Source organism: Falco punctatus (genome assembly GCF_963210335.1).
Source record: "Falco punctatus genome assembly, chromosome: 7".
NCBI classification, from domain to species: Eukaryota; Metazoa; Chordata; class Aves; order Falconiformes; family Falconidae; genus Falco; species Falco punctatus.
This window is the reverse complement of record NC_137587.1, coordinates 17,993,741-18,011,834: the sequence shown is the minus strand read 5'-3', so window position 1 is coordinate 18,011,834 and position 18,094 is coordinate 17,993,741. Positions and strand designations below refer to the sequence as shown.

The 18,094-nt window shown below is 38.3% G+C and overlaps 1 long non-coding RNA gene across 1 annotated transcript in view; it reads right to left on the bottom strand.

The window, feature by feature from the left end:
• Positions 1 to 14: 14 nt before the first annotated feature.
• The window catches only part of LOC308067288, a 39,904-nt gene continuing 21,824 nt past the window's right edge, over positions 15 to 18,094 (bottom strand). Inside the window, exon 4 of the long non-coding RNA XR_013929511.1 lies at positions 15 to 18,094. This is a non-coding gene — a long non-coding RNA (uncharacterized lncRNA).

Below are 18,094 nucleotides of genomic sequence, written 5' to 3'. Positions count from 1 at the left end.
CAATCAAACATAGAATTTAGTTTAAGCAATCTCTGTCCAACTTAGTTTTCTGTAGTAATGATGAATTACAGAAGAGGGAGCTGTGATCTGATAAATGTATTGAAACTTTTCGTGTCTAGGATTTTCCGTTCAGCAGTCACATAAGAAAAAACAGACGATGTAGTATGTGCTGTGTTTTTTTCCAAAAAAAGTGATGGAAGTAATCTTTACATTTTACAAAAGATATTTAAAGCCACAGTAGTGTCTTGTAATTTTGTCAAAACCATTTGTCAAATACTTTAATATCCTTTAGGTGACTATTTTAACATTTTTTTGTTTTATTTATAGTAGAGACTGGAGCAGGAAAATTACTTGGCAAATAAGAACGAGGCATCTAATTTTGGAAACAGTTGTAGCATCACATCTCAAATCTATTACACTCTTTCAAAACTGAGTTAGAAAAAATAAACAGCTATTTGGCTACCTTTTTTTCCCCCACAGAATAGTCTAAGAATTGACATCCCAAGCTTCTGGCATTTTAAATAATTCTAAGTTTCAGAGAGCTATCCTGTCCTGAATGAAGTAAATGGCATAACTTTTGTCATCAGGAAGGCCAGGCTTACACTCCTTTTGCATCCAGCATGTAATACACAAATGTATTTATTTGTATACACACACACACAGATGCTCTTTTGCACTATTCCTATATAGGTATATGTTGACATTTAGGGAGGAAAAAAAAAAAACATGAGCACCTCCATCTACCGTGGCATTTTGTGAATTTTGGAAGTTATTACAGAAATGAGAGCTTTAAAAAACGAGTCAAATGTTTACCAGCAGTCTCATTTCAGTAACCACTCAGAACAGTCAGTGGTCAAACCCACCAGAAACTCAGCCAGAGGAAGAAACAAGCTACTTCAACAAGCAGAGTAACATCACGAGGAATATGGAAAACAGACCTTACTCCAAAGTACCCCTCCCTGAACAAACTCAGAAGTTGTTGGGAAAGAGTGTAAGCATTCCTCATTCTAGCAATGCAAGGGCTAGTTTTGCCTTACTTCTTCAACCAAACAAGCTGGAGACAGAAAGACCATAAGAATAGATCATAAAAAAGAAAGATCATGAGGGCACAAAGCCAGACCACTGGGAAAAGTAGCTGCATGGGGGATGTTTACCCATTGATGTCCTTAAAGTCTGACTAGTAGTGCAGTTTATTTTGAACATCCTTACTCATTCATGTCTGTTTCTGGCTTTCTCTCAGCGAGGAATTATTTACTCCAGTTGCCAGTTGTCATCTCTCTGTGCTGTTCAGCCTGCATTTATGTTAGTTATGTCCCTTTTCCATCTCCCACTCCCTCTGCTGCTTTGTCTTGTCTTCAATAAACAATTTTGCCCAGGGCTGAAAGTGATGTGGAGGATCAGTCTCATGCAATGGTATTCCTACTTGCAACCATTCAGAATTATGTCAGAAGCAAAACAATCTGGATACTCTGAATACCTTCAACATTTAAGGTTAAATATATCCCCTACCTCTGTGATAAGCTTGATGAAAACTAACTCCAGATCAAGAAAATGATAAGCAAGAGGATTTAAAGTGTATTTGAAGTAAGAAAATAAGGTTAGAAAGCGTCTTCCAAACTGACATTCAACATTAATTTCCTCTGAACCATGGTTTGAGGACAGAATAATTTTCATTTGGATTATGAGTTTGGTCTCGATTTACCATCTTATCACTTCAGGTTTTTGAGGACACTATTGCAGAAAATTAGATACAACAATCTTAAAACCTTAGTATCAGTTGTATAAATTGTTAACTCTGTGTCTGAGCTTCCTCCACATACACATTTCTTGAGGACAGATTATCAAAGCTAACTCATTCAAGTCTGAATGTTCCACACTAAACACCATCAGTATTTTGTATGAAATATTCTAAAACGTGATTTTGTGAAAAGTAGAAATTGAATTTGTTTTTTACATTCACTAGTGCTGTAGTCAAATAAATTTTTCTAATGAAGTTTTAGGATAGCTCTCAGAGAACAGCAGTATACAATGTACCTTCCTTCATTTACTCTGCAAGACCACATTTGAAGGAACAAAGGAATCACCATGTGAGGGAAAAGATACCTGCATCTCTAATTTATGTAGGTGAAACTTTGGAAAGGCCTAAAGATTTCATAGGCAGATTCTAACAAATGTAATGCTAGGATCTTCAATCAGTGACTAAACTGCCATACTTAGTGCACTGAGGAAGCATTTTACCGATTGTTGTTTGGGCTGGATAATGTACTTCTGATACCTTCAAATACTAATTAGAATAAATCAATCGACTGAGCCGGCTTCAAGTTCACCATACCACCTGGAACTCTGCTAGAAAATAAAGAATCAGAAAATGACTGAAAGTAACAGGATTTGTGAGTACATTGAGAAATGTGAAAAATTCCTTTTACCACACTAAGAATGTCAAATTTTTTGATGCCACATACTATCTTGGAAATCAGCCTGTGAAATTTAGAGTGATTCTGATTTAAAGCAGTGTAGCTACTGATAATACCACACTGGTCAACTCAACTCAATGTTTGAGTTTGCAGACACTTTCTGTTGTGTTTTGATGCTTGCAAGCATGGCTGAAGCTAAGAGTTTATACTTGACACTGTGCATGACATTTTGCACTTATAATACACTTCATTTTATCAACACTAGTAGGAAGACAGTTATCTCTTGTCTGTTTTTCTCTCACTTTTAGTTCTTGTGCTTGAGTGGTTAAATGGTCTGAAACTGGCAATTTACCTGAGAAAGAATGATTTAACAGCTAGATGTGCAATCTTCACCCAATGTTTTAACCCTAAAGCACAGAATTTAAAATAAAAGGTGTTAAGATACTTCTAACAAGAAAAATGTTTTAAGATGTTCCTCACTGCAGAATGCTCTCTGGTAAAATCAAAACATTGATCTGTGCATCATGCTGCAGGATGTACCTTTAAAATGAAAGCAGAGCTGAACAAGCCATCTAACAGACACAGACTTTCACATCTGCTGCTTAAACCACAGCTGACTTCATAGTTAAAATACAGATTGATATAACCATACCATACTTAGCATAGTTATAGATTTATATTTTATTGACATCATAGACTGGGACAGTTTAAGCAACATGTAAGCAAGGCTGATGGTCTTAAGCAACTGATGGTCTGCTCAAGATGGAAATAAGAAATGAAGACTAACATTCACCTCAGCAGCTTGCAAATATTGCATTAGAAGTTAAAGATACAAGAAGCAATTGGTTTGCATCCTACCTTAGTAGTAACATGAAAAAGAACAGAGGTACCCAGAAAGAAAAGAGTAAAAATGGAAAGTTGCATTCTTCAGTTTAAATAAGGTTTATTCAATAAACCTGAAAGGTAAAAGGAGGCTAAAGCTAACACATAAGTTGATGTATATTTCCACCTTAACATATGTGTGTGACAACTGGGAATCTGGAGGAGAACCCAAGTAGCTAAGTACATCCAAAAACCCAGGAAAGACTTCCCAGAATTCAAGCCACTATCCTGGAAAGCATGCTTTTGTTTAACAATACTAGAAAAGAAACTTAAATGTTTTAGTAGTTCCATGAATAGTAGCCTACAGTAGATGGAAAAAACAGTCAGTGCTTTGTTGATGTCTTAGGCAATATTGATAATTCAGGATAAGTAGCCTCTGGGTGAATAATCTTTTACACCCATTCAGTTTTCCTAGAGTGCTTCATTTCTCGGAGAAGATACTCAAAGCAGTCTTTCATTTCTATTCAGGATAGCAAGTCTATGTTTAGATTTTTACTTTCAAGATATACAAAGCAAAACCAGTTTAAAATTCTGGTGTGATAGATTTATTTAATAATAACTTAAGGTAGTTTCTAACTTTTGTTTTGAATTGGGGTTTTGATTTGGGTTTGATTGTGGTTTGTTGGGTTGGGTTTTTTTGTTTCTTTGTTGTTTTGTTTTATTTTTTGGAGGTGGGGGTGGTGTAGATTTTATACCCAGTATTTTTATTTTAGGCTTGAAAAAGATCCTGCATACCTAAAGGCTTATCTGTTTTTTTTGCCACCTACACCAGTTGGTGTTACAAGAGCTATTATTTACAAACCTGACCTAAGAATATAGATAGAATAATGACAGTTACCCTGCCACTAGTGTAGAAAAATGCTTTTGTTTGTTCATATATTGCAGAGATACAAGCTTATTTGGAAATCTGGGTCTTAGCTGCTGCTGCACCTCTTCCCGCATCAGCAAAGATTGCAGACTTCCCCAGCAAGTTCTGAAGGCATCTCTTGCAAATCTGCTTGTTCTCTGAATTCAGGGACAGCAATAGCTTATTCAATCTCAAGCAAGGTCTTCAGGGCAGAGCAAAATGATAATTATTTCTCTTTCAGAGAGAAAAAATAATAAAATAAAAAAGAAAAAGTGGAAGAAAGTTGCAGTACCATAGATTTCATGCTGCTATCAGACAACTCCCTCAAACCATAACAGTTTCCTCTAACCAAGTTTGAATCAAGGATCTTAGAAGAAAAAAAAAATCTCTTCCTCTCACTTCTCACCCTCTATATTCTTTTAAAATTCTACTTAATATGAGCTCTTTTTTCAGCACATCCCTTTCATAAACTCCCTGATGGGTAAAGGAGAAACTGATGTTTTTCATCAACCGGCTCCTCTGAATATCTTGCGTATCCTACAGCTTAGAGATAATACTCAGGTAATAGGAATTTCAATTTCCTTTTCTCAACTCCATGTAAGTAGAGACTGCATTTAGAGGATTATTAAATGTTTTTGGTAGGACATTTTAATTTTGAAATAATAAATAGTTAAATTCATTAAAGGATTGGAAATTTTATATCCAAGGCAAAATCTAAGTTTTTAAAAATTCTCTGTGTCAAGGATACAGTTTATTTGGGCGACCACTATTTTAGAATACAATTGTGTGACACTGACCCAAGGTGTAAGGGAGGCAGATGCTAGGCTTTGTGAGGTTATCAATGGAGTCAAGACACTGAACAATATTGTTGGTATCTGCTATGTGGAGAAATGATTTCCCAACCACTCTCAGGAATGAGTGATGGGTTGTGTATTTTTCTGCTCTTGTCTAAGACTTTCAAGTGTCTCACATCTGTTTTGTATGTAACCATAATACAAGAGATTTATCTTCCCGGTTCCTACTTCAGTTGGAAAGATATGGACGCATTGCCTAGTTAGCTTGAAAGGGCAGTACAGTTTTGCAGTGGGTGACCCTGGCTGGATGCTGGGTGCCCACGAAAGCCACTCTGTCACTCCCCTCCTCAACCAGCCCGGAGAGAAAATATAACAAAAGGCTCGTGGGTCGAGATAAGGACAGGGAGATCACTCTGTGATCACTGTCATGGGCAAAACAGGCTCAACTCAGGAAAATTAATTTAAATTATTACCAATCAAATAAGAGTAGGGTAATGAGAAATGAAACCAAATCTTATAACACCTTCCCCCACTCTCCCTTCTTGGCAGGCTCAAAGTCAGGCCTGATTTTGTCTATCTCCTCCCCCTGAGCGGTGCAGGCAGACAGGCAATGGGGGTTGTGGTCAGTTCCTCAAGTTGTCTCTGCCGCTCCTTCCTCCTCACACGCTTCCCCTGCTCCAGCGTGGGGTCCCCCCCACAGGAGAAAGTCCTCCGTGAACTTCTCCAGGGTGAGTCCTTCCCACGGGCTACACTTCTTCACGTACTGCGTCAGCATGGCTCCCTCCCACGGCTTGCAGCCCCTCAGGCCCAGGCTGCTCCCCGGGGGTCCCCGCGGGGTCCCCAGCCCTGCCCGCAGCCCGGCCCCAGCCCGGGCTCCTCTCCCCGCGGGGCCACGGGCCCTGCCAGGAGCTGCCCCAGCGTGGGCTGCCCACGGGTCACAGCCTCCCTCGGGCACCCCCTGCCCCGGCGTGGGGCCCTCCGCGGGCTGCGGGGGGGTGTCTGCTCCCCCGTGGGCTCCGTGGGCTGGGGGCACAGCCTGCCGCACCGGGGGCTGCACCTCGGGCTGCCGGGGGGTCTCTGCTCCGGCGCCTGGAGCCCCCCGGCCTCCTCCTGCCCTGGGTGCCGGCAGGGCTGCTGCTCTCACAGTCTCACCCTCTCCCCAGCTGCTGCTCTGCAGCACTTTTTCCCCCTTATGACAGCAGCACCACCACCGTTGCTGACGGGCTCGGCCTTGGCCATCAGCAGGTCCATCTTGGGGCCGGCTGGCATCAGCTCCATCAGACACAGGGGAAGCTTCTCACAGAAGCCACCCCTTCTCCCCCCCGCTACCAAAACTTTGCCACACCAGCCCAGTACAGGTTTCTTCTCTGAAGAGATACAGTTTTGATCCACTGAAGAAATCATGCTGAGAACCCATTACTGAGACAATGCCTTCATTCTGAAGACCTATGTTTCTAGGGTGTAAGGGTTAATAAAACTTCCTTGGAAGGAAGTAGAAGCTTCAGACTGGTATAATTCTGCACATGGAAAGGAAATTAAGATTCCTCTTATATTATTCCTCATTTACAGAATAGTTTCACAAACTATATATAGGACTCAGCTCACGGGCTGAAACTCTCAGTCCGTTGGAAGTGCAAAGGCTGGGCAGACCCCAAGGCAAAAGTTAGATGGGACACTAGGCATCATGTCTTGTGGCACAGAACTTGTCACAAATATTATGGGTTTTAATTTTTCTCTGTTGCTTTAGCATATTGTTACCATGTTGTGAAAGTAATGACTCAAAGGCAAAATGCCTTATTTATTTATGGCAGCACGTTAATTTTCAGAGATTATCATAGAATTTAAAGCCAGTAATTACTCTTAGGTTGTCTAGTCTGACCTCTTGTATATCACAAGTGGTCACAAGAGTGGGGGTTTTAAAGTTGCTGTTTTGGACTTGTGCCTACAGTGGGATCCCGGGTGGAATGCACCTGTCCAAGTCTTATATGAGGCATCCAAGGCTTTAGTCAGATATGCCATAGCATGTCTGAAGTAGGAGCTGTTCTGAAATCTTTAGAAGTTTAACCCCAGACCCAAATCTTGATGTTTTCTCTCTTGACTTTTGATCTCTCCTTTTCAATCAGTGTGGGAAGGAGAGCTGGAAAAGCAAGCTGTGTTTGGGAAATCAAAATGAGAATAAAAGCCTGTCCAAATTATGCAACAAGGATCATTATGATATAAAATTGCTCTTCAAATGTGGCTGTCATTGAAAGATATTAAGATTTCAAGAGTTATTTTCTTGATGAAGACTTAATTTCTTGCATAAAAAGGCTTTTAGGCTTAAAGCTATGCCAACACAATTAGTGTCCTTTGGTTTTTGGAATGTTTGAAGCGTGCTAAAGGATTTGAATGTTATAGAAGTAATTTTCGTTTCTACAGATAAGCTGTCTCAAACTACTTTCACAATAGCCTTATAAGTTAAACAATTTATGAATGTGATGCATTGTTAGATACGATGATCACTAGATCATTTTGCAATGGAATGTATGTAGTTTTAGGAGCTCAGTGCAGGCTTGAGAGTTGTGCTGCTGTATCTAGGGCTGGAGTTGGGGCTGGACAAAAACAAGCAGTAACTCAATTTCATCTGCCAATTCAAAGGAGAACTTTACTGGAATTCAGTAGAGAACAGAAGCCACAGATTCCCCTTTTTAACTCCATTCTCTGTTTCTTTTATAGAATGGGCTTTTCCTGTGTGTAGTGAGGCAAAAAAAAAAAAAAAAAAAAAAAAAGATGTTTTAACACATGAACAGTGAGAGTGTTTGAAGAAATATAATCTGTAGATAATATTCATGATGGTGGTGTTGTTTAGTTTCATAGACTACATAGTGACGTACACGTCACTGGAGGGCTCTGCTGTGCATATCTGTAATCAAAGCACACTTTGGCCTAGGAACAACAACCTGATGTGTGGTTTTAAGCAAACTTATTTTGAGGAGCACACACAGGCTTTCTTTCCTCAGTTTTCCCACTAGTCATTCTATACTCATCAGTTACACAGTTGTAGGTTGAGAAGTTGTTATGATACCCCAGTGCTTGGGATGGGAAATCTCGCCCCTGTTTCTAACTCCGTCTTTCTCCTGCTGTGCGGTCCCAGACTCCTCTTGAACCTCCATCTATAAAAGGCTCTCTGTCTACTGAACGTTTAAAGGAGAGTAGATAATTATTTTATGGGTTTGTTTAATATATTCCCTCAATTCTTCTTCCATTCTTTTAATCTTTGAAGTTGCTTTAATCTAATTTCTTTATACAAATTCACTTTTTTTTTCCTCCAGTAGAAAAGATAATTGTTTATGAACAAGAATTTTCACTGTTACTTTTATTACTTCTTTTCCCCCCCTTCCCTTTCTTTTTACACATTTATATTACAGATGTGCTTGCTGGACTTAGCTAGCATTTTAGTCTCCCTATGCTAGATGCTACGTAAGTCCAGTAAGAGACAGGACCTATTAGGAAAAGCTTGGAATACAAATAAACATGGCAGCACATATTATTAGGTAGGAGAGGCACAGATCGATGATACAGCTAGTCTAGGAAGGTCAATGGCTAAGCCAAATACAGAGTCCAGGTCTCTTGAAGTTCAGTCCAAGTAACCACCAACTGACCTACTCAACTTCTTTCATAAAGCATAATTCTAACTGGGTAGAAACAGTGGTACTGTGTGACTTATACACTTCTCCTATACAGCCTGCTGCTGTTTGTATTAAATACAAATACTTCTAATGGCTATTGAGTCCAGCTCATATTGAAGAGCAACTCAGTGAAGGGAACATGCCTTCAAATAGGCTTATGCAAACAGTTCAACCAATGCACTGACTACATTTTCACAAGTTGGGACTGGTTAGTAAATATGATGCAGCAAAATCAAACAGACCTCGATTTAGACAATGATGACTGTTTCAAGAGCCCACAGTATAACTTTATTACCCTTTTTCAGATCTGAATAGTGTACTGACAAATGTTTATAGAGAAATCCAGACACAAACATGCAAACATGCAGCGTTATTGTAGGTGGCAGTAGTAAGGTCAAATTTATTACTGTTTTCATTACAGTTACTTATACAAACAGCACTGACATCTCACTGCTATAAGGTTTATATGTGAATGTAGTTAGAAACAGCCTTGTTACCTACAAAGCCACAATCCTGAAACCTCTTACACATATAGATACCTTTCTATTATTTGTGGGTGGATCTTAATCCATTTCACAGACTCAGCATGTTGTGAGTGCAGAGAAGCTCAGGTCAGCTATCTGTGTATGACTGGGAACTGGATCTCTGCAGTGTAGGTATATCTGGTGCAGTGACCCAGCCTCGAGGGATGGGGTTTGTCACTTGGGAGTGGCACCACATGATCAGAGCTCCGCAGCTTCCCTCACTGATACACATGGATGTGGCTTGCCTCATTGTGTGAGCTTGCAAGCTTTCGAACCAGTTTTTTTTTTGCAGCTTTTGAACCGTTGTTCAATGGTTAATCTCTTTATTACATCTCATTGTATATTTTTCTAGCCTTATTACCTAAGTGTTGTATTATGTGTGGTTTCACTGTGTTATCTCATTCCTCATCACCTTAGATAAACAAAAACTGACCTTATTTAATGCTAACATAATCAGCAATCCTATTAAAACAAACTTCAATTTCATGTAGTACAACTGTTTATTATACAGGATTAGAATTAAATGTCTGCTTATCTATTATTTTCAATTATTTTAGAAGAAAAAAGATGATAGAAAGACACTAAATACATCAAGAATGAGAATTTAAAGAAGGCAGCAACTAAGAAGAAAAAACAGGAAGGTTTCTTGAGACAGCAAACAAAAGAGGCAAATAAGAACCTACCACTGTATACTTAAATTTCCTCCGTTCTTTGTGATCTCTGGAATTTTGCTTTGGTTTTAACATGACATTTCCAAACATCTCCGTTTTCTAAATTGCCATATCGGACTTTTCCTATAGCTTTACTCTACTAGGCAAACTAGTTCTAACTATGCATATATAGCTATTTTTTACATATATGTTATTTGTATGTTATTTTAAAATTTATTTTGTTTTTAGTTACTTTTGCTCCCAAAAATAGATGTAAGATCAGCACTCATTTAGGAAATGCAGAAGTTGGTCTTTTTTTTTTTTTTGTCTTGTGATTACCTTTAAGTTTAGATTCTTATTGCATCTGAAAAAAATTACCTGCCTTCCAGCTGAAGGCATTTACACTGGCATCAAGATCTGTCAAGATCTTTTGCTGTGCCACTTCCAGTGAAAGGCTGTCAAGGTGAAAACGCTACATGTCATCCTAGCTTCCCACGCTACATCCAATTTTAATTTACTCTTAAATTGCCACAGTGTCTTGTGAGTACTGTATTCTAACAAGTGAATGTTTATAATCCATGTTTCTTTCGAAACTAAAAAAAAAAATACAGAAATACAGCAAAATAAAGAAATACTGCACTTTTCAGATTGTGGTATTTGTAACTGGTTTTGGCAGAAGGAAAAGTGAAAATGAGACATTTCCAACAGAAACAGACTATGAATTGCACATGGTCTTGGAGGAAATTTTGCTAGGAGTGGAAGACTGGTGGTATCCACCAGTTCCAGTGTCAGAGCTGCAGGACTGCTCTTCCCCTTTCCAAATCAGTTAGTTTTCCTTTCACCAGTCAGATCTGCATCACGTAATCCTCAAACAAGCAAAACTTCCTTTGTTCATGTTTTAGAGGAAACAAAGTAATTAGTATACTACTGCATAAGCATTATTATTTCTTCCATTTGGTTTCAATTTTTCATAAATATACAAGCTCTCAAGACAGCTAAATGTAGAACTAAAAAAAATCTTAATGTGAAGAAATTCTCATTTCAGTAATTTCTGCATCCATTTATTTATAGCTTTATGAGATATTTTCAGGTAGCTACAGAGATACTTAATTCTCTCCATTGACTCTGCACAAAACTATCTATTTAAAAACCTGCAAAGATCAAACAATTCCTATGTTGGTTATGTTAGCTGCAGAAAAACCACCACCGCTGAAGCTGATTTCCTGCTTAAGAAACCATAAGCTAATTGCAGAACAAAAGGTACATTTTGAGAGCTCCTCCACTTTCAGCAGTTACTGTGTTAAAGTGTGTCTGATGTGGAATAGCTTGTAGATGCTTTCCATGTTCTATGAAGAAGACATTCTTGTTGATGTACACTGTTAATACTGCTGGATGTGATGCTATAGCATGAACCAAGCAAGCTGCATCCTTTAGTCTCAAAATTTTCAGTTTCAGCTGCTCCAAAGAGCATGTATTTGGGTAAAGAGTAGGCAGCTGTGTTTTTTTCAGTCAACTGTCATCTTTACCAAGTCACTTTCCACCTGCTGCTTTTTTGAAAAATTAAAATCCTTCCCACTCTCTTCAAGTCAGTTACCAAGATTCAAACCCATGGTGCCAGGATAATGTCTGTTACATGACTGACAATAAAAAGAACAACAGGAAGAGAGCAACAGGTCACCTGTGGTACTTAGAAGACTGGTTTTGTGTGTGGTGGTGGGTTTTTTAATTAAAATATATTCATCAATATTTATTATTTATTTATTGCCTGGTGATGATGGCACCTACTTTTCTACTCATTTTTCAAAGCCAAATGTTTGGTGCATTTAATGTCCAATTTAAACTCAAGTTTTACCATAACTAAAACTATTATGATTAATTAATGAAAATAGCTCTAGATTTTAACATCTTAAAAACTACATTTTCAGAAAACAGTTTCATTGTCTCAGGTATTCAGCTTCTAAAACTATTCAGGCAATACTACAATGAGTGCTGCTAGGCCTGTGTGACATTGATGAGTTTAATTTCTGAAATACGATAGGATGCACTTAAACCCAGACCTTCTAACCATCCACATTAAAGGTCTCTTAATCTAATCCCCAGGAATTTTGCTTCATTCCAGGGCCTGAAGGCAGTCATGTGGCTCTGCCAAGCTGCCCCTCTCTCCTCCCCACGAGGTGTTTGAATCCTGTCTCTGTGAAGGGCTTAAGCACAGGAAGCCAAGTAGAAGCAACTCCGTGGCTTGCTGTGCTGGCTTCCCATCCATCTGCGCTTCGCTGGCTGCACCTTCGAAATACAGTTCCGTGATGGAGGGACATGACTGCTTCATGGGGCAGCTGTATCAGTATTACACGGCCAGGCGAGGGGCAGGGTAGAAAGACAAGGTGCACGCAGGAGGGAAGAAAAGGGTTTACAGGGGCTTCAGGGGCTGAAAATCATCTCACCAACAGTTAGCGTCGTCAGCATGTTACAGTTTAACCTCTACCACCAAGATCTGGGCCCTTGAGTTAAATGGATTTCATAAAGTTGGCTGGAATAGTAAATAATAATTAAAGGGCCGTAGATTTTTAGGAGCTGTTTGAATTTAAATGCAATTTTGACTGATTATCTTAAAATATCTAGGACCTGATGCACAGCAATAGTCAGCACTAAGAATAACCGGGGTAGTCACCCCAAAGACCTGGATTTGCCAATCAAGTGCAGAGAAAACTGAAATATCCAGAGTGACTGCACTTTTGAAAACAAATTCCAGACGTAGAGTTAAGGTTTTAAATGCTCTGATTTCATCCATTTAAAGATTTTCGGGACTGGAGGGTATGGATATGAAACCGCTTCTCATCCCTTATTATCAGCACTCTCGTTTTTCCTGGTTCTTATTGATTATGAGCCTAATTGTAAATCAACAGCAACTCCATTAAAATCCTTCTGGCTTTGTAGCGTTCTAAGTGGTCTAAGATAAAACAAAATACTGTATAAATGTATTTCTTTAATTTTATATAAATATATATTTATATGCATACACACATATAAGCATTTCAATTTAAGCTGAACAGAACTCATAAAATCTTCATGAAATAACTGTAGACATTAATATTGTACAACCGTAATTTTATAGAAGTTATAACTATTGATACCTATACAACTTCTGCTATGGAACTAATGTGCTTGTTCACATGCATCTGCAACAGACACCTGTTATCAGTAAAATCAAGGAAGTTGGTTTATATTAACCAGCTAGGAGCAAAACTTCACTATAGTCCTTATTGGCCTGGAAAAATAGAGCTTTTTGATGAAGTTCTCTGTCAAGTGATGTACAATCTGGACATTGTAAATAAGCAGAGATAAATTAGGTTCTTCAATCCGTTCTATTGCAAATGTTTTCTCATCATGGACGTTTCACTATAATAAGTAAATCCCTTAATATACTGTTTGCATAGCAGCTTTTCTTCTAAAAGTTTAAAATAACACACAAATGACATGTGCCACTCTCGTGAAAATCCATCCTTCTACAAAACTAAGGGTCGGCAGCCTGACTGCTGTAAATATTTTGTTGGGGTTTTTTTAGACATTAAAAAGCCTGGCTTCCCTTCTTACCCTTTGAATCTCGCTACCATTGGCAATTATTTATACTTTGCTGACAGGACAATCCAAAGAGCTCCTAGGATGATGAAAGGAATAAAGAGCATGTATGCAAGGGGAGACTGAAAGACGCACAGAGGCTTGTGTGGAAAAAAACAACAAATTCAATTGTCTGGAAAGTCATTAGCTAGAGAAACCCTTCAGAGGTAAAGTAAGATATTATTTAGATAAAGGCTAATGATAGTAAAGACACAAGTAGGTATATGTAATATGAACACATTTAGATTGTAAATTATACAAAAATTTCCACCCATCATGAATGTAAGGTTCCAAAATAGCCCTACAATAGGAGTAATGGGGTAAATAACTCACTGGCTTTAGGATGGTACCTTGTTACTTTACAAAAGAGATTTCATGGTTTCCTATAAAAGGGAACTAGACTGAGTGACTCAAAAAGTAACTTCTAATCCTATGGTTCCAAATTCCACTTCTTTGTTTGGGTGGGGGTTGGGACAGAGAAGGGTTTATGTGAAAAAGTGCATCATTAATGTCATGTCAGTTGTTAAAAGGAGAAATAAGGTGATGTGTCTATATTCTCATCCATCTAAACAAATACAGAGGAGAACAGTAAGAGAATGTACAAGACTAGTTTAAATTGCAAATAAATATAGTAGAGTAAAAATGATACAGTGGCCTTTATTATTTCATGCCTGTGAAGTGCATACTTGTCCTGGTTTCAGCTGAGGTGGAGTTAATTTTCTTCTTAGTAGCTGGTGCAGTGCTCTGTTTTGGATTTCGTGTGAGAATCATGTTGATAACACACTGATGATGTTAGTTGTTGCTGAGTGATGTTTATACCAAGTCAAGGACTTCTCAGTTTCTTGGGCCCTGCCAGCAAGAAGGCTGGAGGGGCACAAGAAATTGGGATGGGACACAGCCAGGACAGCTGACTCAAACTAGCCAAAGGGATGCTCCATACCACAGAACGTCATGCTGAGTATATAAACTGGGGGAAGAAGTGGGTGACATTCGGAGTGATGGTGTTTGTCTGCCCAAGTAACCGTTACATGTGCTGGAGCCCGGCCTTCCTGGAGATGGCTGAGCCTGCTGATGGGAAGTGGTGAATGAATTCCTTGTTTTGCTTTGCTCACATATGCGGCTTTTTCTTTACCTATTGAACTGTCTTTATCTCAACCCACAAGTTTTCTCACTTTTAAGCTGCCTGTTCTCCCCCCATCCCCCAGTGGGAGTGAGCAAGTGGCTGCGTGGGGCTTAGTTGCCGGCTGGGGTTAAACCACAGCAATACCTATACTGGTCTTGTAAAAAGAAATTTTGATAGTACTGTCCAATATATATACAGCCACATTAGGTTTCTGTACAGGTGAGCAGGCTTCCTAAATTTTGTGTATTCATGGGGAAAGATAGTAATTTTCTGTAAGGTGATTCAGACCACAGAAAATGGGGCTGCAGTTTGACTTCTGACACAGATGGTCATAGAAGTGCCTTCCTTCTGTCATTGGCTGTAGGAAACTAGTTTAGTCTTCAAACTGGGGGCTTAAAATTGAGAGTGGAAATAATTCTGCTTCATTTTCCTAAATAAAATAAGTACAAACAAGAAAGAATAAGGAAAGCCCCTGCCCTGAGGATCTTATGACAAGGCAGAGCATTTCAAACATTTTGCTACTTTATGGGAAGTTAGCCATTTCCAGCATGGCTCACATTACACCTTTTCAAATCAATTAAACCTGCACAGTATTAAAATAAAACACTTTTGTGCAAGTATCTTTGTATCATCATTACATACATACTTGTGATGGAGTGAAGATGTAGTCGCACATATTTTTTGAGGTGGAGATGTAGTTTTATGTGCTCTTACAATTGCCGATTCTGTGTGTAGTCAAATAATGCAAATAAAGCAACTAATGCACATTACTGTTACAGGGCCAGAACTCTAGGTTATTAATATTCTTTACTCCTTCTTTAATTAAAAAAGATTTTTAAGCTCCATTTCCTAAGAAATAGCATGCTATTAAAAATAGCTGTTTGTCTTTATTTTTAGCCAACTACCACTGAAACAGTAAGATGAAAAGGTTTTCTTTGTTTTGCTGTTTATTACTTGCTGAAAATTCAGATGTATCTAGTCTGATTGGACTCAATTTAGTCACGTGGGTCTTACCAATTATGTTGTACTTTACATGACAACAAAGGAGAAACAAATTTTAAAATTACATGAGGTAAACCCACAGAGATAACAGTAAAAGATAGGTAAGTAATCTAATTTTGTTTCTAATTTGTTTTTCAATCTATCTAGATACTAACTCAATTATTTCTTTAAATATAGGTAAGTGTTTATGCTGAATTTGCTTATGTGCCTCTTCAGTAGCATTTCATGCCAAAGTTTACATGCTAGGTACTACAAAATACCAAATAACTGAAATGAAAACAAATTTCACTCATCACCAGAAATGTCATTCACATCTGTGTCTAGTTGTGTCGCCTGATGCATGGGTGGTTTTTCTCTGAGCAGGAATTTTATTTTTCTTCTTCTTTCTTGTTCCCTAATGGGAAATGAGCCCCTAGGTCTGGAGCTCAGGAGGGAATGGAATTTCCACTCTGCAGCATTTTTCTGAAACCACTCTCAGGTTGTGAATCTCTCTTTCTGTGCTGGTAATGGAATCCCACACACAGCCAGTCTATACTAATGATTTGAGTTGCCTCCAGCACCGCTCATGACTAAGCGTGAAACCCTCTCCTCTACCTCACTGCCTCCCCCACCCCCTCCCACTGTCTAGTTAGACCACATGTCTAACAAGGTAACCAAGCCTCTTTCTTCTCAGGGCTTCACAGTGTAACTAATATACAAAGGCATGAATACTTCCTTGGAGAGGCAGCAATAAAGACATCATGTCCCTCTGTGTGTTCAGGAGCTAAAACTGCAGCACAAGTATGTGTACCCAAGGTAGCTGTGAGTTCCTCCTAGTATTTTTACAGTCTGAGGGCTGGAAGGGTAGAAGATGATAAACTTTAAAAAAACTCTGCATGCATATTCTATTACTTTATATTGTTACATATTGCATAATGCCACCCAGCATTGTCAAAGTAAACCAGCCTACTCTCAGAAATATGTTCATTTCAGGTCACATCTGAGAAATTTACAGTATGAGAGTTCTTGTTCTGCAAACTCTTAACCCAGAAAGCTTACCTGTTTTTTGAGTTGAAAGTTAATCATTCTGTGTCAGCACAGTGCAACCTCTGTTCTAGCCAAGGGATCATTCTGCTGTGGGTGTGTCGCTCCTCACAGGCAAAAGCTTGGAAAGTTTTTACGCATTTCTTCACCCCTCATGCATTGCACTAAGGATAAAGGGTGGGTTGCTTCTACAAAGCTTCAGTGTTGGCATTACCATTATTTCCTAACTCATGTAGCTGTACTTGGGCTTTTTAGTTAGCTAGGCTAGGGAAGATCTCTTTTCTTGATTTTTTTCCTCAATTGATTTTCCTTTCATTTCCCCAAAAGTATTCCTTAGACATTTAGGCTGGGTTGTGGGTGGTTTTTTGTTTTTGTTTTCCTAGCAGTTAATTGAGAATGTATCTACCAACATTTGAGTTATTAATCTTCTGATTTACAACCAGACCTACTCGGGATTACACACTTCCCAAGTCCAAAATTTGAATTTATTCCTTAATTACTAATGCAATTAATTGTAGCTATACGTTAGCCTAATTTTAACACATCAGGCTCATGATATAGGAAATTAAGAACTAGATCAAAACCCAACAAATTATGGTATGTTATATATAAAACATCATATGCCTAACTAGATATTCTTTGTTACTAAATTTTCTGAACACCCTACAGGAATGAAAAGCCTAATGGGCCCTTTACTTCCTTTTGAAATGTGCCCCACTGTTTACCTTTTGCAATGCTAAGATTATTTCAGTTAAGAGGAACTGGCACGCCAAATTCTCTCTTACTGTATTGCAATACTGGATGACGGGATAACATTGTGCTCTTGCCTGCTTACCAGAGAAAGCATTTCTAAAATGGATGTACATCTCAAAATGAGTCCAGATTTCAAATAATGTTACAATTTTAAAGAGTTTGAATCTAGGTTCAGAATGACACTTTGCATTTTAGGCCAGTTTTAAGTTTTCAATACTTAAAAATTTGCCACGTAGTCAGTATGTTCTCAGAGAGGCCATTTTTAGCATAGAGATACAATAATATATATTGAAAGATTTAAGTAGGTTCAATGGAGAAGAATATTGTTTAGCAATAACTTTACAAAAAAAATTATCAATCTCAGTGTCAAATGGTCTGAGTTATGAAATGTAAAATGACCATATTAAAGTGATATGGCTAGAAGTGGTCATTCTTTTGTCAACCAGTGTTTCCATTTAATTAAAATGTTCTAAGCCATGTGGAGTTTCTGGTGGCTTTATTCAAATGCATTAAAATGGTAGACCTGCTAAACAATTTTTATCTATATATTTTTTCAGCATAGGACAACCAGACATTACCTATATGAAATATATGAACAATAAATATTAATTTCCATTAAAAATAATAATTCAGAGAAGTAATAAATTTTTAACCGTTGATAAACCTTTTAAAAAAATTAAAACCAACTTTTAACTAGGGAAAGAACACCTCACAGGCAAGTTTTACACATTTTGAATGTTCTATTTGCTTTCACAATATAGCCAGTCAGTTCCATTTAACAGCTGAATATTCTTCTTCT